This window comes from Erithacus rubecula, assembly GCF_903797595.1.
Source record: "Erithacus rubecula genome assembly, chromosome: 6".
Taxonomy (NCBI): domain Eukaryota; kingdom Metazoa; phylum Chordata; class Aves; order Passeriformes; family Muscicapidae; genus Erithacus; species Erithacus rubecula.
Genome location: NC_136688.1, coordinates 650157 through 674839, shown reverse-complemented (window position 1 = coordinate 674839; position 24683 = coordinate 650157). Strand labels below are relative to the sequence as shown.

Here is a 24683-nt window from a genome sequence, read left to right as displayed (position 1 = left end):
CATAATTTTAAACAAGTGAGTGGTTTCTCCGCCTTTGAAATGATGCAGTTGGGTGTTCGAGGATGGTGGCTCTGGAAGTGTTCAGTCTGTGTTGAGTCAGCCTGTATTTGAACCTGTAATTTCAAAGGGGCTCCAGTTTTAGTTCCACATAAATAGAAGAATGGATTTGAATTCTGAACACGGGTACAAACCCCATGTTTGGCATGCAAAATCAGTGTCCCAAAACAGTGGCCATAGTTTGAGAACTTGGGAGTCCCAAACTAGGTTTCAAAAGGAATTGGAACTAGATTTCAGGCAAGTTCAGACTGAGATTTAAAAATGCACAGCTGGTTTTCTAGTGAATGGTTGAGGCCTTGTTTCAACCAATATTCAAGCAATATGAGGCCAATATTTGAGACAAACACAGATGAGAATACTGTTTGGAAACATTCAAATAAATGCACACTCAATAACTGTTCCTCTCCCCCCCCAAAAAACCTAAACAAACAATCAACAAAAACAAATCAAAGAACCCAAACAAACCAAAACTCTTCTTTGGCTGTCACTTAAAATTGAGGAAAACTTCAGCTTTCAGCTGCAGTCTAAGGCAAATTCAAGGCAAAATTCAGTTTACAATTCCTATGTAAATTGAAAATAAATAAGAGGAGTGCTGTAAACGGAATCTACCTATATATTAACATGAGATAAATTTGGTTGCATGTCTGCATCAAGGACAAGTGAGAATTGCTTCAGGTAAAAATCTGGTACTAGCAAAAAAAAGGTGATTAAGAGTTACCAATACTAATAGCTTCCAATAAATGGGTTAGTTACAATTATTGGAAAGATAGGTTATCTATCTGGATTTTCAGTATTTGCTCCCTTGCCAATGAAGCTTTGCACAATGCAGTCTAAGTCCTAGGCTTTGTGCAAGCCAAGAATTTTCTCCAACAACCACGCTTTCCCCAGATACTTAGCTCCTTCAGTCACCTGAGTGTTGTAGAAAATAATAGGGAAAGAAACAAAACATCAACTGAGTTGATGACCAGGTTTTAATGTATGAAAAGTTCTGTGTGGAAATACAAAGCCTGTGTGTGCAAAAAAATTTAATAACATCCAAGTCAGTCTATTTATAGTTTTTCCATCAGAGGTTGGTTGCAAAAATTAAACATAAATTAGTATTTACAAGTTTAATTATAACTTTTAGAAGAACAAGAAATTATAGTAATATTCCTGTGAGTACTGCATCATCATGTGTGCCTAAAAAAAATTAATTATAAAAAATTACTGAAGCACTATTTCTGCTGCAGAATTTCTCCCCCCTGTATTCAGTATGGTGTGATATCCTCTTTGCTTTCATCTTGTTTTGAAATTCAACAATAAGATTCAATCTCAATACAGGGAATGAGGAAGGAGATGGATGATCTGTATTGTCGTAGCAGGTATTTCAAAGTAAATAGGCAAATTGTAGCTTCTTCTTCCTAAATTTTTGGTTCCTTATTTAGCATTTATACTGTCCCTGGGAACAAGATGAGAAGTTGAGTGTAAATACCAGTATCAGTGACACATCTTGTGAATTTTGCAGAGGAGCCTCCCCATCTCTCTGTAGGAGTGGTGAAGAGACCTTCAGAGCATGAAGATTGTGAAAGCCTCCTTCTTATACCCGTGTTGAGAGGCTGGATACAACACCTTAAAAACTGCTTTCTAAAGCTCCTGCTTGTGTGTTTTGAAAGCTTTGGACAATAATGCAGCCTTCAGCATTGTGTGGCAAGGGGATTATTGTACTTCACAGCTCACTAGGGAACGGTGTGGGCTGAAGACTTTTAAGAATGCATCCCGAATGCTTTTGTGAGTGCTGCAGAAAGGTCAGAGGATTACTGGCACTGCTGAAGTTCCTGGAGGTGATGCTCCCATGAGGATGCTAAGACACAGCTGACAGCTGGAGATACTGAAGTGGTCTGGGAGAGGAGACTGTCCCTTCTTCAAGTCTTGCTAGTTTTGCTCTCCATTTGTCAGCTTCTGTCTCCAGTTTTGTATCACATCCCCTTTTCCCAAGTGGTGTGGCTGTAACATCACTGGCTGTACCTGTGGAAGCTGCTCTTTCCTTGGAAGGGGATGTAAAGTGTTTGTCTTCCAAGTCAGCTTCCATGGGCTAGGACCAAACCCTTTGGCTCTAGCTCACATCTTTATAGGCTCTTAATTTGCCAGGGTGGGGAAATTCAGAAGCCAACCCAAATCTGTAACCAGGGGCTGTCTTAGGGAGTCACTGAAGTTTGGAGAGGATGGAGGCTCACACCACAGGTCTGATCTTGCCCAGCCTCCTGTGGGCTATGGTGCTTCTTAGCACAGTCATCCCATGAAGCCTGTGCCCAAACACTGACAGGACAAACAACATTCACCACCAAATACTCACAGGCTGGAATTTTATGCTGTCTAAGATCCCTGTATTTTCAAAGAAGGCTTAAATAGACAGACAATTAATTACAAAAAAAAAAAAAAATAAAAAAAGAGGAGAGATCACATTGAATTTCATCCTGCTCATAGCAGATAGAATCATAATGTCTCAGGTAATTAGCTTTGCCTGAGATGATGATCACTCATTTTAGGAGTATATAAAATCTGTGAGTTGTGATGTGAGGCAACCTGCAACTCTCCATGCATCCTTCTAGAATTCCCTCTGTACTCCTGTATCTCTCTCTGAATCGTACCTCCTCTCCTGGGGAAAGGCTCACCAGAGCTTATCAGATTCAATTACTGCTGTTTCATATCAATGTTCTCATGTGAAATCAGAATACAAATAAGCCAAGACTACCTCCATATCCCCAAACAATTACAAATGTCGATGATTCACCAGTTATTCATGCCAAACCAATATTTTTCAGTATTTTATAGTTCATGAGTGAAACATTTCAGCGTGTTCAGACTGAAATCACTGGCATGCCAGGAGGCATTTCATGGAGAAGGGCACTCTGCAGGGACACATAGCATACCCAGCAGCTGTCATGTTTTTTTATGGACACTTTTTGCTTTTCTAGTAGGTTTGGAGGTGAAGGGTTAATAAAAGTTATATTTACTTTCAAGAAAGTTTAGAGTTAGATGATAAAGCTAATCCAATTTTTTACTTTGCTACCACTGTAAGACACACATGCTTTGCCCTCCTACGTCCCCAGAGTTTTCATCTGATGTAATTTTTAAATACACATACAATGAAAAATTATGTGGTGGTGTTAAAACATTTTTCTTTTTTTTATTCTAGTGTGTAGAAAGAATTTAATTCACTATGCATGGATAACCCATTTGTTTATACTCAGGTTAAGAACAAAGCCAGCTAATAAGCTTTGCTGTCACCTTAAATAAATGGTTTCACAAGATAATAACTCCATGCAGCTACGCCCAAGGGTCATCAGCATTTTTAAAGACTCTTTATGTTTCAGAAAAAGAAGCCACACTGTAAAAGCCAACAACATTGTGGGAGAGCTATTAAAAAATGATATTTTGTTTGGATAGCAAGGTTAAGAGTTACTGGGGACCTGTGGGCCACAGAGGCTTTGGGCAGATCCTCCACCCCAAAAAGGGTGCACACCAGCAAGCCTTTCCTCAGCTTGGGGGAAGACAAGGCTGGAGACTGAGCCTTATCACAAACACATGTCCCAGCTCAGCCACAATGTGAAACACCTTGAGCTTGATTTCAGATAACAGTCACAGCCTGTTCAAGCTGCCTTGAAATCCTGCTGAAAGGGCAGCTCTGGCTCCCTTGGCTTGTTTCTCTGTGCCTGTTTGTTGCCTTGTGTTTGTACCAGCCCTGCCACATCCTGAAGTTATTTTCAAATGAAAAAGGGTAAGTATTTTGGTTAGATCTCCATATGCTGAGGCCACAGGATCATTAGTCCCAACTCAAGAGAGCAATTGGAAACCTGCAGTCAGAGGAACAGGAGTGGAAGATGATTCCTACCCCTTCAGCAAATCTTTCAGTTAGATCAGTCTAAGCCAATTTGTGAAACCTCAGGTGATCACCTGCTTCATGGAGAAGCCTCCTGTGCATGTGTGTGAGAACCTAGGATGTGTGTAAATATATAAATTAGCAACATCTTTCTTTAATTTTGTATGTTAATGAGATAATTTTGTGTTTTACTTTTGTGGTCATGTTTCTCTGGCCTTAAGAATGTTTCTGTAGGCTTAGCAAAGCACAAATTTCCAGGGACCAGTGAGATTGGGGCATGAAAGTCTCTTAACACAAAATGTGGCAGTCCAGGGGTACTGCAAACTCTTTTGCCAAACAACACAGCTGAGTTTTTGGGGGAGTCAGTAACTCAAAACAAACAAACGGAGTGTTTGTTTGAGAAAGACACCTCCTACTAGTGGGTGTCCTCACAGGATGGTGAGGAGGTCACATGAGTCACAAGAATCTCTGAAACTCTGACATCTATGCCTGGGGAGTAAGGAAAGAAAGGGGATCAAAACTGCTGATAAATGGGGTTGGAGGGGTTGGTGTTTTTTAGTTGTATCACTAAGATATAGTGGTGGAATATAATTTTAAAAAGGAGAAACTGCAAAGACAAATTTTGGGAATAACTTCTTGGCTTGTCCTTCTGATGGGTGGGTTGAGTAACTGGAGGTGCTTGGTCTGCAGAGCTGCTTTGTGCTCACAGGGCTGCAGTGCACAATCAGAATTAAAAACTATTATAACTGTTATGACTGAAATTGCAGTGTGATGCATCAAGTCCTTTTGAACTCTGGATGCTGCATTTACCTATTAATATCTGAGAACAATTACCTCATCTCTCCTAAGGGAAGTGGCTGAGGCCCCATCACTGAGCACCAGTAGGGCCTGATTTTCAGAGGCAGTGAGCAATCTCCTATCCCATGAAAAACCAAGATGGAAAATAAACTGCAGATAACTATCTGATGCCAGCAGAGGGATAGGATAGCTGTGACCTGTTATGTATTTTTTCAGTTTCAAACTTTTGGGATTGTGCTATTTGTGTTCACCTGATATGCTAGTAAATATAATTTTTTAAAGTACTCTGTAACAACCCACAGAGCTCAGTTCCTCTGCCAGTTCCCACACCTTACCTCAGCCCACTGAAAAATGCTTGGTTGAAAAAAAAGCCCTAAGAAACCACAAGTGGAATGGATCATCACACCCCTGCAAAGGCTTGGTTGCAGACAATTAATTTATTTTGGTTAGATTATTCCCAGGGCTTACACATCTGCCCAAAGGAGCAAAGCAGAAAAATACATCTCCTACCTAATGCTGAGCAGCAAGTACAGATTTGGGTTTGGGTGTGGTGTCCAGGCCAGACATCTGTTGCACACACATGAGCATGGGCACAGAGGTGATGTGGAGACACAGCAATGCTTCTCTGCCTCTGGTGATGCACAAGGGCAGATGGGAACTGCCCTGAGAGGAGTAGATGGTGCTGCTTCCTTCCAGGAAAAGTTAGGAAAGAAAATAGGACTCTGAGTATGCTTATGGGCTTATTTGAGGCAAGACAGCTACAAGTATTCTTTTATATCCTACTTAAGGAGCTTGAGGTACTAAGAGGCCTATGGTCCAAATATTTGGGTAGCAGAAGGTAGATCTCTTTATATCTGGGGAGGCCCAGATACTGCAGTAACAGTGTCCATTGTCTCTTTCCTGCTGTGTCCTGGTGAAAAGGCAGGTACATGCACTGCAGTGGAAAGGGACAACATTGAGAGAGTTCAGGTTTTATTATCTTGAGATAGACTGGAGTATGTTGTGTTTTATCTACCAAATGCAATAAAGCAACATAGTCCTAACTATGACCTGGATCCTTACCTGCATGTGAAAATATACCCATAACCTATATGTCACATAGGTGTTCATACATGAGTGGGTTCCCAGAGGAATTGTCCTCTATATGGAGTCCAAACTTGCCAATCACTTCAGGATGTATCCTCTCATTTTCTCACCAGAAAAATTTGATTTTTTTCCTCTGGCTATTGTTTTGAGATAATGGAGTTGGAGGCTACATTCTTCTTTCCTTACGTGTAATTGTAAATGTGTTTCTTCTAAATTCTGCTTTTGATAAACAGGGTGGTGTGCTCATACCTCTGTGAAGAGCTGTGTGTTTATGTATTAAGGGACTTTGTTGGGGGCACAGGAATATAAAAAGAACTGTTTTGGTTTCAGTCACTTAGGGGGATCTTGTAGTGGATGGTGTCAACCATTTCAGACAGCCACTCTGCAATTCACCACTGTGCCATGTTGTGTTCAGACACAAATCTTTCTTAGTGCTTCAGGTGATTGCAGCTGAAGCACAAAGCTGGGTTATGACAAATGTGTGTGTGGGAGATGCAGCTGCAATGCCTATTCTCACTAAATTAGTTCTGGACTGTGGTATGTTTGAAAAGACCATTTCTGCAATGCCTTTTCCTTTATTATACAGCTTTATTTTCTGCTCTAATGAGGGGAAACCAATAGTTCACCACAGGGACCCAGTATAACCCACAGATGAGACAGCTTGGGTAATGGTCTCTGGAGTTTTTTGCTCATACATTTTTAACTCTACTTTGGGCCTGTCAGTTTTATTTCACCATGTAGAAACTATAACCTAGGTATTAAGCATGGTATAAAAGTAGAAAATTTCTGCTAGTAGGTTTTGCTTGATGAATGTCTCAGGAAAAGAACAAGAAGGAAATACTCGATTCTTAAATTAATCACAATGCTTTCTGTGTTGGGTTGGGGTTGTGCTTATTTTTTATCCAGAAGGCATGTTGTAAATAAATAAAAGCAGCCATGACTTATAACTTCTAAAATTTTAGCATACTATTAAAAAAAAAAAACTACAATATAACAAAAGTTATTTTTAAATTTGGAATAGATATTTGATTTTTCCTTTTTTTCTCTGTACCCATCTGACTAGTGAGAGCCTTTTGAAAGTTTCCAACTGGAAATTTGAAAATTTGTTAGTGTGACAGGCTGACATTTCTTTATCAACAGGAGAGACAATGTTAGGCTTACTGTGCTAGGCTTTTGACTGCTTCATAGATACTTTCATAAACAAAGTATGGAAAAAGGACCCTAATGAAATTACTCTAAACTGTGCTCAAGCTAGTTGCAAAATTGTACTCCAGGAGTGGCTATTAGTGATTCACTGTCAAACTAAGTTGAATTAAATGTGACTCCACTGTGATCTTTCATGGGCCAAGAACTATTCAGTATTTTCATTAATGACTTTGTTTATGAAAAAACAGAGTCAGTTTCTGGGTTTGTAGGTCATACTAGCCAGCCCTTTGAAGGAAAGGATGAAAATTCAGAATAAAAATGATACACTAGAGAAGTGATAAGTACATAAGTAAAAGGCCATTCAAGACAAACAAAAGCAAGGGCAATGGCTCAATATGTTGCACAAATATGCAGGTTGCACAAATATGAGGTGGTAAATGACTTATTGGATGGCTGTTTTGTAAAAAGAAGGAATGCAGTGTTGCAGTGGATCACCAGTTATAAACAACTTGGCAGTGCCATGCTGCCGTGAGAAAACAGATGAGAACATATAAATAGGTGTGACAGCTGTGAGATAACAACACTGCCCTTCCAGCCTGCTCAGCAGAAGTGGGACTAGCTTTAGATACAGCAACATCTTCAGCTTTGGGCATCTACTTTTTTTAAAATTAATAAAATTAAAAACCAAATGAAATCAGTTGCCTGGTACTGCAGCAAGAAGGACTGAAGAACTAATAAATATGTTTTATGAAGGAAGTTTAGAAAAACAGGGTTATTTTGAAGAAGGATGGTAGCAGTCTTCAAACATGTAAAGAGTTGGGATTAAAAAAAAAAAAAAATCTTTCTCTATTACTAGTGAGACAAAATGAGAAATAACAAGCCAAAACTATAATGAATGAAATTTGGGTTACATGTATGCAAGAGATTTGTGATGGTGTGGATAGGAATCCCAAGGGCAGACATTTGTGAGAACAAGTTGGATCAACATCTTGGGGAATTACATAAGTGCAGATGATCTTTCTTTTGGGTGAGGGATCAACTGGCATCATCTTAGATCTTTTCCATCTTGATTTTTTATGACTCTGCAATAGGTCTTCATGAATTATGTAAGCATCAATGAAACACAAATGTTTTTTCAAAATCTTCTGACCAAGCTACATGCATTGACAGTTCATAAAGTTGGCTTTTGTTAGGATTTCACTGTTGTATTTGGTCACCTTTTTTCTATATTTTGCAAGAAATTGCAGGCATTTCTTGGACAGAAGGGTGGCATGTGGACAAACGTTTTAAATTCAAATATGTGCAGTGTTCAAGCAAGCTGCAGAGGACAAGTGGGAGAGCAGCTCACAATGACCTACTCTGAGTCATGCTTGAGCCTCACCTTTGTAACCTGTTAGGTGATTGTTTACTGTGTACTGTTTCCCTGAAGGTGAGTGATAATGAAAGTTCAAATGCTAAAAGAAATTGAGAGGTTGTTGTTCTCATTAGATTGTGGGGAGCATTAACCTAGATTGGTCTATACAGCTGCACTGGTAGCATCATGTGCTGCAGATAACTGCCCTCCTGTCTATAAAAAGATACAACAAAAAATTTCCTGTATGCATATAACACAATTTCATCACCCATCCTGGTGGAGTATCCTAAAACACCTTTCAATCCTCTCTTCAAAATACTTTTGTCAGAAGCAGAAGTACAATAATCCTCACACCATTTATATACTCAAAAGGATGCCAGTCTCTAGTTGGTGTTTTTGAGATGCTTATGTACATGCCTGTGTAGACTTGAGCTGAATCAACTTCCTCAATGACATATGAATAGGTCCTGAATGCAAATGCAGCTGCCCTGCACTGGGATTGTCCTTTCCTTTAATTTAGTTGCCATGAAGCATTCTCATTTCTAGTGAAATGCTTTTGTTGAAAGTGTTTGAAAATAAGGTTTAATGGGTTTTGCTTATTAAAAAAATTAAATTCTTAACCTTAAAAAATTGAAAGGTAATATAGACAATTCTGGTTTGACAGAAGAGATCATCCATCCAGGTAATCAGCCTGCCTAGTTGGCTTTTGTTTCACGAAAATGAAGCTTTTAGCCAGTCTCATTCTTTTTGTTGGCCAGTGGTAGCCATCCAGTGAAAGGTGAATATGTGGAATCTGTTTCCAAAGAAATAGAACAAGTTAAAGGAGCTTGTGCTATTTTTTTTTTTTTTTCCATTCATGTGTAGATCATCTCTTTTTCAACAGTTTCATTCTCTGGTTTCATTCTCCAGTTTTAGCCTTCAGTTGAGTTCTCAGCTAAAGAGAAAAGCTGAGAAATCTTACTATGGAGCTTCTATATCACTATCAACAAAACAACAAGGAAAGGAGATCTAGCCATTCGAAATGCAGCTGATGGAAACAAAATGCATTAGTGTCGATCTTCTGAGCTGAGGCCAACTTGCTATGTAGGAAGGCAGCCTACTGAGATCAATTATCTGTAGTGAATGAACAATTTTTGTGTTTGCTTGTGGATTTGGGGCATGCAGGATGTGCAGTGCCTGTGATGGGAGAGTCAGCAAACAAACACTGCAGGTCAGCAGCACGCTCTGCACAGCACTGCAGGAAGAGTAAAAATCCTATGCAAAGGAAGAGCAAGCCTATGCTGGCTGTGGTGTCAGATCAGATCAGGCTGTAGCAACAGCAGATAAGTTCTAATGACTAATTTACGTAGCACTACTAAGTTAATTCTGTTACCTAGAACAAGGCTCTCTCTACCTTGGTGTTTGGAGGATTCCAGTGCAAAATCAAAAGACAGATGATGACCCAAGTGTTAACAGGAGGGAAACATCTTACTGCACTTGCCAGACCACAGCAAAATGGATTTGGCACTTGGTACTGGCATCCTCAGGTACATGAAATGATGGCGGGCTTGGATATATCAGGAAGCAAGGACTGGGTCTCTCTTATCTTCTGAGGATAACTTGCTCTCTTCCTGATGCCTAATAGGAACTGGGATATGCCTAATCAGACCAAACAAAAGATGTAGAGATTAAACTGCACCATTGGTATGCACTGGTAAGATGACTGGAGAAGATCTCTCACATGCAACAGCTTCATTTCCATGCTTAAATTATTTACTTCATTATTAAGTCCACTTGAATCAGCATTTCATCCCAGGAAATTAAATGTATGTGAAAGAAGAATTGGCATCTTGACCACAAGCTATGCTATAGGTGTGGATTTAAATACACAAGCCTGTAGAGTTACATATTACTAATGAGGGAAATAGAGCAGAAATTAATTTGCATATGCTCACTCTTGGGGGGAAAAAGTTACAGAAATTCTAAAAGGTCAGTGAAAAGTAAAATATAAAAGAAAGCAGAGCCATCATAAATATATAATTTCTCAAAGAACTGCTGTTTCACTTCTTGGGTAGACTGTGGATTTCAGCAATGTAGGAAAGGTAGCAGAATGATCTGCTTATAGTTATGATACTCACAATTCTAAGACTCTCTAAATGTTTTCATCATTCAGACAAAAAAATCTATAGCTTGGGAATAACTTTGTCCTCCCCTGCTTGAGACCAGTAGTAGCCATGAAATTTTGGCATGAAATATTCTATTTCCAGAAACTGCTAAGGTAAAATTTAGCTTATGTTTCTCTGTAGATTCTATTGTCATTTAAAATCAGCTCCTGCCTCTTCCCTTCTCAACTGCAGGATATAGGAGGAGGGCTGGAGAGAGGATGTTGGGGATGGCAGTCCTGTTAGGCACCAGCTTTCTGCTCCAGGGATGATGGTCCTGCACGGGCACCATCCAGCAAGAGCTTTTAGTCATTCTTAACATGAGTTGTGAATAGGAGTCAACTGCTGCAGATGAAAGATTCCATATCCCAGTTACTCACTGCTCAGTTATCCAACACACCCCCAAGGTTTTAAATTTCTAGTGGAAACACACTTTGATCTTGATTCTCTGGAAAGAGGGCAATTTGTTAACCATGAATCAATAGGATTGCTTCTTGCCATACCAAATAATTCAGCCGTGTAAAAATCACTGTGGCACAGAAACTGGGAACTTCTCTCACTCAGAGTTTTCCCTATTATTTGCAGAATCCAGGATGTGATACAACTTTTCAGTCTGGATTTCAGTTGAATTTGTCAGTGAAATGAAGATCTCAGGAAAAATAAAAATTGAGAGGCATTCCAAGTTGGTTATGGAGAAATCTTCACAAACAGCTATTTGCATTCATATTAATATTTATTTAATTATTAGCTGATAACAGATTTACTTTGTTGCTGTAAAGTGGTGTTGTAGAGGCACATGGAGAATCAGTCATCACAACTGAGGGAAAAACATGAAACCCTTCTCAGAGGCTGACAAGAAGGGATGCACAGAGATGCCAGGTGATGCACTTGGATACTCAAAGCAAAAAACATCTCTGAACAGGACTTGTTGGTAACTGATCACCTCACAGCCATCATCACAGCACCCATCACATAACTGAGCCTGGCCTGGGAAGAACAGCACATTTTTCTGAGGGCAGATCTGCAGTTGGCAGAGGGGAGAACAGGGACTGTCCCAGGCCACACAGGCAGCACCAGGATGAGAACATTCCTGTGGCTTGTTTCTCTTAATCCAATACATTTCTGTTCATCATATAGAAGAATATACTCTAAACAAAAACCTGGCAGATAGGTGAAATTTTTGAGGTAGTTGAAGCAGTGGAAGAATTTTATAAATAAACATCAGTGATCAAGTGTTTGAGAGATTTTCCCCCCAAAAAATACCAGCAAACTTTTTGAAGGCTTGGAGGAAAGATTTGGGAAAGCAAGTGCAGGTCACTGTGGAGCTGCCCAGGAATAACACAAGTCTCTGTGGCCTTTCCAAAGCCTCTGAACAATGTCCCAGCAGTGGGTCAGTGCCTGGTGGAGGCTGGGCCCATGGCAGAGTCCCTGTAGGTCACACAAACTTGTCCCTCTCCCCCAGTGTTTCCTTAGCAGTGCTGTGGTTGTTTTGGATCAGGTAGCCAAAAGTAGCTGCAGACTTTTCCTGTAGTGGCTTTGTTTCCCTTGGTTTACAGGCTGTAGTCACACGTGTTCCCAGAGGTGACAGGGCACAGCTTTGGGCAGAAGGCATAGCTGATGGCTTTCTCTCTCAGTCCCTTGTGTTCTGACCCAGCACTTCTTTCCATGTCAGCTGCTAAATGCTTGGCTCCTCTGCTGGTGGCTGGTGGCATAATGCAATGGTTACCTTGAAATGTGGGTACCAAGCCAAGTGCCAGGGAGGCAAAGCTTTGTGACCTGGTAAGTGTCCCCTCCAGTTTCTGTACATAAAACCAGTAATTTTCTTTATATCTAACATTTTTTTGTCTGTTACATGTAATGATGCTAGAGCAAACTTGGTGAAGTTGCAAAAGGAGGCAGTTTATCTGATTGTATTTGTTTTCCTTCACTGTTCTTTAAAAAATAATTAGATGTGATTAGTAATATTTGCTGTAGCCTGGCAATACATATAGCGGCAACAGATGAGATTCAATCTCAGGTGAAACCATCATCCCCAGCTAATGTGTGTGGGAGAGGCATGCAGACAAGATTTTCAGCCCATTTATTTAGTTATGTAATGGCCTTTTAAACATTTTCCATTTATGGTCCCTATTCAGTTTACTGTAAGTTACAATGGCTTCGTGTCAATCCAATCCTAGCATACACCAGCCAGCCCAGCCATAAATCAGAGTAGCCTATGGTCTCTGTGCATTTCTTCTTTTATGAAAAAATGTCCATTCCCAGCCCCATAAAATGAGACTTAAGAAAATAATTAATTTTGGTTGCTGCATAGAACAAACCACTAGATCTTCACCCATAACAAGTGAAATAAGCATGTAGCAATGCTTTCTTTTAAAAACTTTTGAACTTACCTTTTGTGTTATCTGGCTTCAATTATGATTGAAAGAGAAAACATGGTTGGGAAAATCAGTCATGTAGTATAACTTTCAAATTCTCCAAAGTCAGGAGCACTGACAGGCCCTTTTTGCAGTATTTCCATACATCTCATTAAATGAGGTTTGAATTGGTGTCTAAATTAGGATATTTACTGAACTAAGAAAAACTCTGGCCCTACTGTAACCTAGTCATAACATGAGTTTCAGCAGTGTTTGCTTCTTTAATTATCTTCATTTTAACGCTTCACTCTCTTCTTAACTTTTCCAACCACCACGTACCTAACACTGAGGATGTTTGTTTCTTTTATTACACATGCCAATGGTGAATTATTTGAGCTTCAGTGTTGAGAATCAATGCTTTTCCTTCCATCTCAGCTCCCTCTCCATGGGCATGAGCTAGAATACAAACCATAAAGATGGAGCTCTAGGGAGTGTAACCCAAACCCTGTGGTATCCACCAAAGGTGTGTTGTACCCCAGCATGGACTGTGCTGGCATATTATATTATATTATATTATATTGTATTGTATTGTATTGTATTGTATTGTATTGTATTGTATTGTATTGTATTATATTATATTACATTATATTATATTAGGCAGTCATACCCTCTGAAATGTGCATCTCATACATCTTCCCCAAAAATGAACAGAAGAAGTGAGCGAGGAACACAGTGATGCTGGTAAGAGCTGTGTTTTTAGGAAAATGATCGAGATGTCCTGGGGCTTCCCCATGCCAGAGCCAACAAATTCAGCTCAGGTATGACTCAGGACAGGGTGCAGTGTTGAGGTGCACTGGGTCATCCTGAGCAAACAGGCTGGGTACAGGCTTTTGTGGAAGCAGGGTGGCCACAAAATTAGCACAGCTGCTCAGCTGAACTGCCTGTGCACTGTGCACAGGGCAGCAGAAATCCATCCCCCGTGGTTTTCCACCTGCTGCCCAGGGCTGTTGTAGATCCTTAATTAGCAGGGTTTGCCTCTTACATCATTAGGTGGATCTCTGTTTTAAGGGTGATGTTGTTTCTGGTGTTTGGACTGACTTGCACAATTTTTCATGGTGCTGCTTGTCACCCTGGCAGACAAACTGAAACACCTGATCAGGTTTGCCTCTGTGCTGGGCAATGAAAGGCACATGGACAATTATGCACCCATCTTGTCAAGGTAGACAACCTGTGTGACAAGAGAGTGTGCCAGGTGGGCATGCAGATGCACCCAAGGTGGCTTCCCTTTAGTTTGCTCAGGTACTGGTGGCACTTGAATTGTGTGTATGTGGCCAGCAGCCAAACCTTCCTGGGAAATGGAATAACCCCTTGGGCAATTAGCCCATGCATCCACGGCTAGGCCTGCCAGCTCTGGGTGAATGCAGCTGGGGTCTGCCCCAATTGCTGCCTCCTCTACCCCTGGGGATGCACCCCCAGTGTCCTGGGTGCTCCTGGTGCTGACAGCCAGTGCAGGAAGGAGAGGGATGCCTGTGCTGTGGCACTGCTGAGCCACTGTGCTTCAACACCCATGGCCAGGGCTAAGTCTCTCCTGCTCTCCACCTTTTCACTGTGGGACACCCCTCATTCTTTTTTTAATGTATTTCTTCCTTGTTGCAAGGGACCCATTAAATCACAGCAGGCCTTAGGATGGATGTTCAGGCTCTGGCAGCTAACTGGTTAACTGTGTGGGTGCCTCCCTTTAGGCTGCAGGCAGGGATGGGGCTAGAGGTCAGTCCCTTGCTGGAGGTCTCTGGACAGTGCTCCCACCAAACCCAAATGCTGCCTGGTCTGAGTGCCTGGGGGAGGGCAAGTCCCTTCCAGGGCACTTCTGAGGGACGTGAGCTCTGGTGGAAAACCACAGATCTTTGAATTCCAAACTCCCAATATTTTAGGCTGATCCCCTCCATCTATTGGGTTAAGAGCATGCTGCAGAGGGAGAGTGGAACTGCTGTGCCTATTTCTGTGCTAATGAAGACAGACTGTACCCTATATTTCTTCTCTGTATTGACTTTATCAGATTGAAATCTGATGGGTCTGGTGTATTTGTGAGAGCCTTGTGTGCATTGTTCTGCTGTTTGGTTTTGATAAAACACGGTATTGTACTTGATGTTCTTTAGCTACGTCAAACCTTGCTTCATGGCTAATGCATGGCATTAGTCCATACCACAAGTTGTGCAATGCTTTACAGCAAAAATATTGATGCTTCTTGGGGATTAAGAGTGTTATTTCAGTGTAAGTTCAATTGAAGAAGGAAAGACAGAATTGAGGGAAGAAAAATTTCACTGTAAAATTAATTTTGGCAAGTCAGTTAAAAGAAAAATCCCCTTTTTCTTTACCCATTCAAGCATTATGTATTCATCTGTTTCTAAAAGCAAACTATTTTTTTTTCTTTTTGGTTTTAATTTCAAGCTGAAGCAAAAAAGGAATGAAAAAAAAAGATAAAGTTTTGTCAGGATCCCTTCAGAAAGCACATCCAACCCAGGTTGGGGGAGAGAATTATGAAAGATTTTACAGTATCCAGTCTCTTTCCCAGTCAATATTTCCAGTGAAGTCCCAAGAACTGGGACAATTCAAGGCAGAAATATTTATCATATCTGACCAAATTCCTATAATTCTGCACAAAGACTGAGGTGTCAGGAGAGGTGGATTTGGTTCATATTCTGCACAGAGCTGGCATTTGAACATAATCATTCTGGGAAGCTCTGATAGGAACTAAACATGTATGGCCTCTGTGGTTATATCCGAGCTGCTAAATTGAACAGTGAAGAAATGCTCCTTGCTTGCTTGTTTATGCCATTACACTTTCACAACATCCCTGGCACACTTTTCCAGCAGTTCCCAGCATGTTTTAGGATGGGCTGCTCCCCACCAGAAGTCTGCATGGAGAGAGGGAGTCTGGTGGTCCTGGGGACTGCAGGGTTTAGTTTACCTGCAGGGACATAGTGGCAGGATCTGCAAACTGAATGGGCTTTGCAGTCCTATGGAAGCAGGGGTGACAAAACCACCTGGCCCTTTGGCACCCCAGGTTGAAGGCTGCCTGTTTAGCTGAGCCCTTGCTGAGCTTGCAGCACTGTGGGTTTTGCCTTTATGATGAGAATTTGAGATTCTTTTCCCCTGCCAAGTGGATAGCTTCTTGTTCCAGCAGTGTTGAATTAATGCTGCTCCTTCTTTTTCCCAGCCAAGGAGGCCCCTGCAGTCTGGAGGGCAAGGACCAGTGTGGATTAAATGGTCCTGCTTACAGGAGAAATGCCACCTCCATTTCTTCAGGTAGCAGCAAGATAATTCTCTCACATCCACCCTTTGGACTCTGATTCATGAGCTCTATGCATTCATGATGGGCTGATAAAAGAGATTAACAGCATGATGGGCTGCCACACCTGTCTGTCTGTCTGTTATTGCCCTGCAACTGAGCAGTGAAAAGGCAGAGTGTCAGCTTCATATGCTCCAGGTCATATGCTGATAAAGACAAACAAGTTGCTTTTTTTGCTTTTGTTTTATGATACTCTGCCTTAAAACAGTGTGTTGCAGGGACACAAAAACAGTGTGTGGCAGTGACACATGACCCCTCAGATAAATAAATAAATAGGTTTGGAAATTTAATTTCCAGCATCAGTTCTTTGAGACTTGTTCTGCCGTTTTTTTTCCAACCCCCCCCAAACAAATCTACGACTGGCAAATTGTTATTAGCACTGCTACTATTAACCACAAGAGTAATAACAGCAGTGAGTGCCTACATGAACCTGATAGTGAATTTATTAGATGCCACAAACATTTTTGATCATGCAATGAAAACATTTATGTCATGTAACCTAAATGCCTTGACTCCAGCTAAAACCCAGACTATTGGCTTTCTTCCACAGTATTTGTGACTATCCATATAGTAATTTTGGGGTCCATGCTGCATGTTCAGAGCCCAGGCTGTTTGAATCCAGAAGGTCAGAGAAGAATGTTCCCCACTTATGCCATGATTTATTCCAGCAAGATCACTCCATCTTGCTCTAAACCCAGCACTCATACATATTACAGGGATCTCTACCCGCTGAAGTTTGCATGTGGTGTTTTTGCATATTAAATTCTCTAGTCCTCAGGTCATCATTTGCATCGTGTATCTTCCTCTCTTGGGCTGATGATGTTGCAGTATGAAAACACTGAGGCTAATTGTTCTAGTATTACAAAGATCTCTTGAAACAAAGCAGCACTGGAGGATAATGCAGGGCAGGTGCTCAGAAAACAGGACGTTCTGTTGTCCAGTGACAGGTACCACAAAAACCACAGATACTGTCCTTGGTGTTGGCTACATTTGTCTCCAGATGTTTCAAACCTTCACAAAAAGAGAGTCAGCATAGAGAACCTCCACAAGTATCTCCCACATCTAATCCTATAAGCATAACATTAATTTATGTTTTGCATAACTACGCATGTTTTTCTGGAAGTAGCTCTGCCTTTATTTTATTTACACTGTGTTACAGCTGTCAGTACATTCAAGGACATAGATTCAAAACTTCATTTAATCTCTGTGGATAAGTCATCTTGAACAGATGAAGGGAGGAAATCCTGCAAAGTCCAGTAAAAATATTTTCAAGTCATACATAGATTTTTTTTTTTTTCCCTCGTAGGATGTTGTAACTCACCCTAATGACCCTTAAAGAGAGATATTGCTGTAGCAGAGCTGCATAGGGGTTTTAAAATTTTTACAGAAAGGTTAGACATTAAATTCCACAAAATTTCCATGAGGAAAATGAGAATGCATGCTGTTATTATGACTATTTGTCCTCAGGCTATAGTAAGAGAAACAAAACTTCAGCCAGTGAAAGGAGAGGAATCTGAACATTGCATTGCAGATTCCTTACAAAATCTGTCCTTTTCCTTTAGCTGCAAGTATTAATTGGCAACAAAGAAAAGTGAATAAGGCTGCAGTGGAGTCAGATATAGCAGCAACCTTGTAAAAGGCCACTCCATTTTTAAAACTAATTTCCATACTCATATGACAGTAAGTATTGTTTTAATATAAGCTTTGTATTGTTCCTGGAAAGTTTGTAGTTGTAATCAAAATAGAAAAAACCTAGGAATATTAGAAATCTTACTATAAATTATTAATGAAATAGTAAAGCAGAAAAATGAGCTGGAAAACAACAGTAGGAATCCATATGAAGGGGGTTTAGAGGTAGGGTTGGGGGTTCTTTGGTGCTTTTATAAAATATCTTCTTTTTCCTCTTCAATACGAGTAGCATAGGGTGAAGGAGAATCTCATTAAAATTCCAAAAGTGATAGTGAAGAAGCTATGCCATTATTTTACCCTGAAAGAAAAACTATTTTAAGCTAGCCTGTGAAATTTACTATTTGGTTGAATTGGACATTCCAGGAAAATCCTTTCCGCACAATACCTAAATATTTCAACTGTAACACACTGGCAATTGTAGCAATATCCAATTCCAGCACTCAATAGTCAAGCAGCATTATTTGATGGCAAATACCTTTGATAGAAATACCTTTGATAGCAATTTCCTAGTGTTTGTTTTATGTTTAAGGCAGGCTCCTAATAAAGTATGCTTATAATGGCATGACTCTATAATATATATTTATATACTGTACCTCATCAGTTAAAAAAAAAATGATCCCAACAAAGAGAAATAGTCATGCTTAGCAGCAGAAAGTGCAGGGAAAATTAAAAAAAAAAAAAGAAATAACAAAAAGCCCAGATGACATGTAAATGAGCACTTATCTCTTATCCTGCTATGATGCTCAGATGAATAAACAAAAATTAGTATAAGCTTTTTTTTGTTAACAGATCATTCCATAGAATTATATATGTTTGGTTCATTATGAGCTTGTGAGCTGTAATTAGGGATTTTCTAGGTGCTGTGCAGTGAACTGGTAATTCATAGTGTTGTAGTGGCTCTCACATTAACCCACTCACATACATGTGCTTTCAGTGCCCTCAGTATTAGCAGCTAACTAATGAAGTAAATGAGCTGAAATTACTCCATGTGAAGAGTTAATGAAGAGTTTTTAATACAGATTATGATAATAATTTAGTGTGCTACAAAATTACAAACCTGGGAAGAGTAGAGCTTTCAGCCTGGTCAGAGTATAATATGGTGGATCATTTCTCTTTTATAAAGGCCTGCTGATTTAGCATTCCTTAGCTGATAGACTTGATCTCCATAAAAATACATGGTAAGAACTAGGTAGAAATAATAACTAATTGCATAAGGCTTTTGGGATATGCATTTGCATTGCATATATTCATGCCTACCTGCTAACTGTCAGCTGAGAAATAGATTTATATATACAAATGTGAATGGGTTATTCATGCTTTTCAGAAATTTTATAGACAGAAATTCAAATATTTATAGTTTTAGGAGTGCCATTAAGTCAGATTTCTTAATAAAAACTTGTTTTCTTTCTAGAGATAATGAATCACATTTTATGTTTCTTAACTGCCTAGGAGTAGTTCATGAATAATCAGTCATGCAAAGCTGTCACACTTGGTTAAATAGCTCAGTCCTGTTTTTACTGCTTCAGTCCTTTATATCTTTAATTACCTTTATTTAGCTGATATGAATCACCCCAGAACACATACTCTCCTAGGCAGCCATATTTCTGCATGTATTCTGCAAAGCACTGATTGCACTTCTGGCTGCAGTGCAAAATACAACAATGTATCTCTTTTTCTTTGGCATGGTTATGGAAATATTTTCCCTGGTTCTTAATCCTTTTATCTACAGAGAACTTGTTCTTCCCCCCTCCACCTCCCTCCATCCACCCCCTGCCCCCCTTTCTTAGACATATTTCACTGCACTGCTATTCTTGCTCAATTGCTTTCTCATACAGATACACACATATTTGTTTTATGCAAAATCCCTTGTGAGGACATTTTTGCCAGCACCTTCACTCCTGGAACAAAGTTCTTTGGATATGCAGCCCAAAGTGAGTTCATCATTCCTCCATTTGCAATCAATTTTCACTCCTCTGTGCCTGAGGTACATTGTCTCTAAAGCCACCCCACACAGCTGGCCTCTAGCTGACAGCGTGAAACTCTGTGTTTGAGACAGCAATTCACTCAGAAGGGGCTTGCTAATTTCAAACATAAACATTACTGCCATAATAAATGCCTGAAAAAGCTGCTTGGCAGCCTAACCTACTCCACTCAGGTACTCCTAATGAAAAAGTGATGATGGGTTAAAGTCATTGTAACTAGAAAAGCCAGTTGATGACTGCCAAAAACACTGAGGCTAATGTGAATGTCACTTTCCATTTATTTTTTCATAATCCTGCTGTTGTAGTGGACAGACAGATTTGTTATAATGGCTAGTGTCTGCAGATTAAACGTGATTAATTCTCCAAAATGAAAGGACTTAAAAAGTTAATTAGGTTCTAAAAATTGTCTTGCAAATCTCAAAAGGAAAGACAGGGAAAAAAACCCCAAAGAAGATAAACTAGCCGGATTATTTCAGGGTGATAATTTAGTTAGATTACTTCAAATTCTCTCCTCTTTTTTGAATATGTTTTAACTTCTTTTCAAGGACTGCAGCTGATTATGTGTACATGAATATAAACAAATGACTCTTCCCTGTTCATTGCAAAGGGTTGGTCTAGATGACATTTAAAGGTCCCAAACTATTCAATGATTCTGTTACTGTAGCTGACAAGATGTGTCCAGTATTTCTGACTTTTTAACAGGCCTGTGACCAAGGACGTGGTATTTCACATTTCTGTGTTTTGTACTAAGTAATGTTAGGATTCAGACAAGCTTTCTCTCTCTTCTTCTCTGAGCTTTTATCTTGTTTTCAAAATTTTCCCTTGTAACTTCCAGCTCATGAGTAATAGGGAAACATCTATAGAAACAACACTTGCTGTGAAAATACCTGCTCAGAGATAGCTGCATAATGTCAAACACATCAACAAGTCATTAGCACCCTAACCTTCTGATGCATCTCTGACATCAGCATGCCTGCAATCAGACTGGCAGAGGCTGCTGTTCTGGCTGGTCTTGCTTTTTCAAATTCCTCTTTGCATATTCACTGCCAACTTCACAAAACTGATACGCCTTTTTGATGAAACAAAGGAAATATTATTGGACAAACTGCTGATAACAATATGCTGTTATTTGCATATCTAAATGCTGGCTTGTGAGTAAGCACTATAGATCTGGGGATGGGTGGGTTTCTGTTAGAATGACTGAGACTTTACCTCTGCTTTAGTCAATAATACTCACCAAGTGTCCTCCCCTTGTCTGTACACAGAAAGGTAGGAGCCACTCTTTCCAGTTCACAGAAACCTTTGCCTCTCAGTTCATATAGAAAAAACAGTAAGTTTTTACTCTAGTGTGATTTTTTTCTTGATGTTCCATGAATACATTGGTAATTTTTACCCCAGAAAGTTACATTAAATGTTCACAGAGGTATTTAGCCATGGTTGAAGTTTCTGAGACCCAAAACTGTGACCCCTCCCGAGTGCAGATTATTGATTTTTCTTACACAAAAGTGCTATCTTTTCCAAGCCTTGGACAATGAAGCTGATGAGATCATTTCTGCCTTAGTCTGAATGTTTTACCTCTTTAATTGGGATATAGTTCCAATGTTTTCCCATTCTTCTTTTCATCCCTACATACCTTATTTGCCTTTTACAGTACTGCTTCTCCACAATTTTAGTGATAGACATCATTGTCCCCTCCAGCTCCTCTTGTAACATTCCAACACTTCTAGCATTCAATTTTGGTAAAGAACTTGATAAAGCTGCTCTCTTGCACATTGTGCCATGGCTCATACTGCAGGGCAGGGGTTTTATTCCCCTTCTGCTTATTATTTTCTTCCAAACTGATGGAAGCATATGCTTGGGAGTCAGCATGGATAGAACAGCTCCACGTACCCACCCTTTGAAGGGAAAATCCCAGGTGGAAATCAAAAAGCAACAAACCCTTTGTGACCTATGGGCCTGTTTCTTGTATAACAGGTGTTTCCAACACTGGAAATTCAGGTGCTTTTTGTGCTGCTCCAGGCTTTGGAGGTGGTCCAGAGCTGCTCTTGGAAGACCCTGGTGAGACAGGTGTATTTTGCATGCCATATGCCAACGTGTCACTAGTCCACAGCCTCTCTGAACTCCCTAATTTCCTGAAAAAGGGGATCTTCCTTCCAAGTCTTTGATGGATGAAGACCTTTCTCAAGATATTACAACTTTCCACCTACAAAAGAGATTAATTTGGAAAATGCCAGAGTGAGGCCTCACACTGACAAAAACTCTTCTGCCCTGTGTTTTGCTGAGCATCAGGTGCTCCCTGTGCCATCCCAGGGCACAGACAGGGGAACAGGGCTGCCATGGCCCTGTCACACCCACACCACACCCAGCTTGTGGTTCTGGGACGTGGGGATGATGAGCAGGGGGCAGCCTGGACCTGGGTTTCACCCTGGTGAGGATTTGTGTGTGTAGCACTGCCTGGAGTGAGATTCAAGGGATCAAAACCTCCCTCACTCCCAGGTTGTTCATGCATGCTTTACCACCAGGAAAGCTGTTCAAGCAGTGATGTTATTAAGGATTCTGGGACAGTGGGGTTGTGTTTATGGCTAAAAATTCAAAGATGTGGAGATAATACCCTGCAGGACTTTTTAGGAAGCACAAGAAGCAAGAGAGAAAAAGATAAATAAAGAATGGGGCTGAGGGACCTTCTGCCCCATGTTTTTAGTTCATGCAACACCCAGATCTTTCAATTCCCATGTTCACTGCAAGAGCCCTTGTGGAAAAATGGGAGCTGGCTTGTGTTAGTAGTGCACAGCAGACACATCCATGGTGAATCTGTGGGAGATGATTCCTGCCCTGGGTCTACTCATCTTTTCATGTTCTGTTCAGCACCTTCTTTCCAAATGGTCAGGGCAGTTTGGAGAAGCTGGTGTGTGAGTACTTTCACAGATAATCCCACAAAAGAGTGCAGGAAGTTGATGGACAGGTCTGTTTAGCAGAGCCATTTTTAAGACTTCTCCTCTCTGCTGTACCCCCAAGTAGGGCATTTTCATTGTGGCCCTGCAGGACCTCCTGTGCCAGGGCTATGGGAACAACTGGAATTCGAGTTTGCAGAGCTCTGCAGAAGGCACTCCTACAGGGAGCAGCATAGCTTCTGGAGGGAGGGTAGGGGATGACAGATCTGACCTGGTCTGCAGGTATTGGGTAGGTGATGATGCCCTCTAGTGCCCTGCTAAAGAGAAAATGGGATGGAGCAAATAGTGAAGGAATATTTTTGAGCTGGTAAAAGACCTATGCTGATAAAGAATTCAGGGTCCCTGTCTTTATTTTTCTGTTTGATTGAATGCAATTATTGTATTTATTGCCAGCAGCATGTTAAATTGTTCCAATATAACAAGGCCTTGTGAAATACTGGGTTTGGTGCAGGTTAACTCTTGAGCCTCTTTGTTAAGGACTTCTGCTCTGCTCTAGTAGGGTTTGTATAAAATAAAAGACATAGCTGTACTATTCCTCTTTAAATACAGAGAGAACTTTTTATAATACAAGGGCTATGTTTTCATACAAACCTTATTAGTCATACTATGTCTATTTTCTTGCCATGGGAAATTCAGGTTAAAAAACATAAAAACTGGATTTATTCTCTGCACTCATTTAGTGGACACATAACTTCTTGGGGTGTCTTCACAGTTTCCTTTCCTTTTCCAGCTGAGTAAAATAGGATTTGAATCAGATGTTTTATAAGAGCAATGTTAGTGATGTGGGCAGAGCTTTCTGAATGCAGATGAGTCACTCATAGGGAGTGTAAGAACAGGGATATAAAAGGTTGACAAGCACCATGTTTGCATTCAAAGTGCTCTGATCCACTCAGCCCCTTTGGTACACCCTCAGTTTTCCATGAATTGATCCATTCTGCAGAGATGCTCTTGTTCACTCCCACGCTCTTGTGTCTGTGCAGCTTTTCTTGTTCCCCTTGTAACAGAATGTCACAAAAGGTCCTCTTCTGTGAGATTTATTACATACACACATAATACCTCAATTCTTGAATTACAATCAGAGTTTGCTGTATCATTTCTCTTGGAAAGTGACCTCTTTTGTGTGTGTATATGTGCATCTTCTCCTATTACTGAAAAAATGTCAATGCTAAATAAAAAATTCCAAACCATCCCACTCCAAAAACTCCAGTAGTTTCTCTTGTTGTTTCACTGTGGCTGTTCATGGCTTTGTTTAGTCTCAGTCTGAGATGTAGTAGGATAATGAGGAGGGGAAAATATATCCTCTTTGTGCTTGGCAAAGGAGCCACCATCCTGCCCCTTCAGTGCCTCCTGTCCCAAATGCATGAATACAGCCAAACATATAACAAGCAAGTATTGTACCTTGTACCAAATCTGCATCCTCTTTACCCCTTGTATCTTCAAGTGCTCATCCTGCAGGATCTCCAGGATGAGGTGAGGGCTGTCCTTCTGCTCCATGGATTGTTCCCAGCCCAGCATGGCCCTCAGCCCTCACTGTCACCTCCAGACCCACACTGTGCCAGGGGGTGGTGAATGGGTTTGCAAGGGCTGCTTGAGAAGCCTGCAGGCAAAATGAGGACCAGGTAGTATTGGTGAGATGAAACAGGATGCAAAAAAAGGGAGGGAACACTTAGGAGAACACAGGTGATAAATTGAAAAATGTATGGAACAAAAAAGGATATTTTTGTCTTGCAGCTCAACCAGCATTGTCTCAGTGCTCCCAAACCTGGGAAGCAGAGGTGCCATGTTTGCAAGAGGTCAGCAGTAACAAAGGTGGTAGAGCAGGAGAGAAATACAATATGAAATGGGGTAGATAAAACCCAGGTACATGTCACAACACGGCCCAGCCTTTTATCTTTGCTGTCACTTGCCAAGTGACCA

The 24683-nt window shown here is 40.6% G+C and overlaps 1 long non-coding RNA gene across 1 annotated transcript in view; it reads left to right on the top strand.

Annotated features, from left to right (window-relative positions):
• Nucleotides 1–3731: 3731 nt before the first annotated feature.
• Nucleotides 3732–24683, top strand: part of LOC306803602 — a 43338-nt gene continuing 22386 nt past the window's right edge. Inside the window, exon 1 of the long non-coding RNA XR_013774647.1 lies at nucleotides 3732–3814. This is a non-coding gene — a long non-coding RNA (uncharacterized lncRNA). The remainder of the gene's footprint in view (nucleotides 3815–24683) is intronic.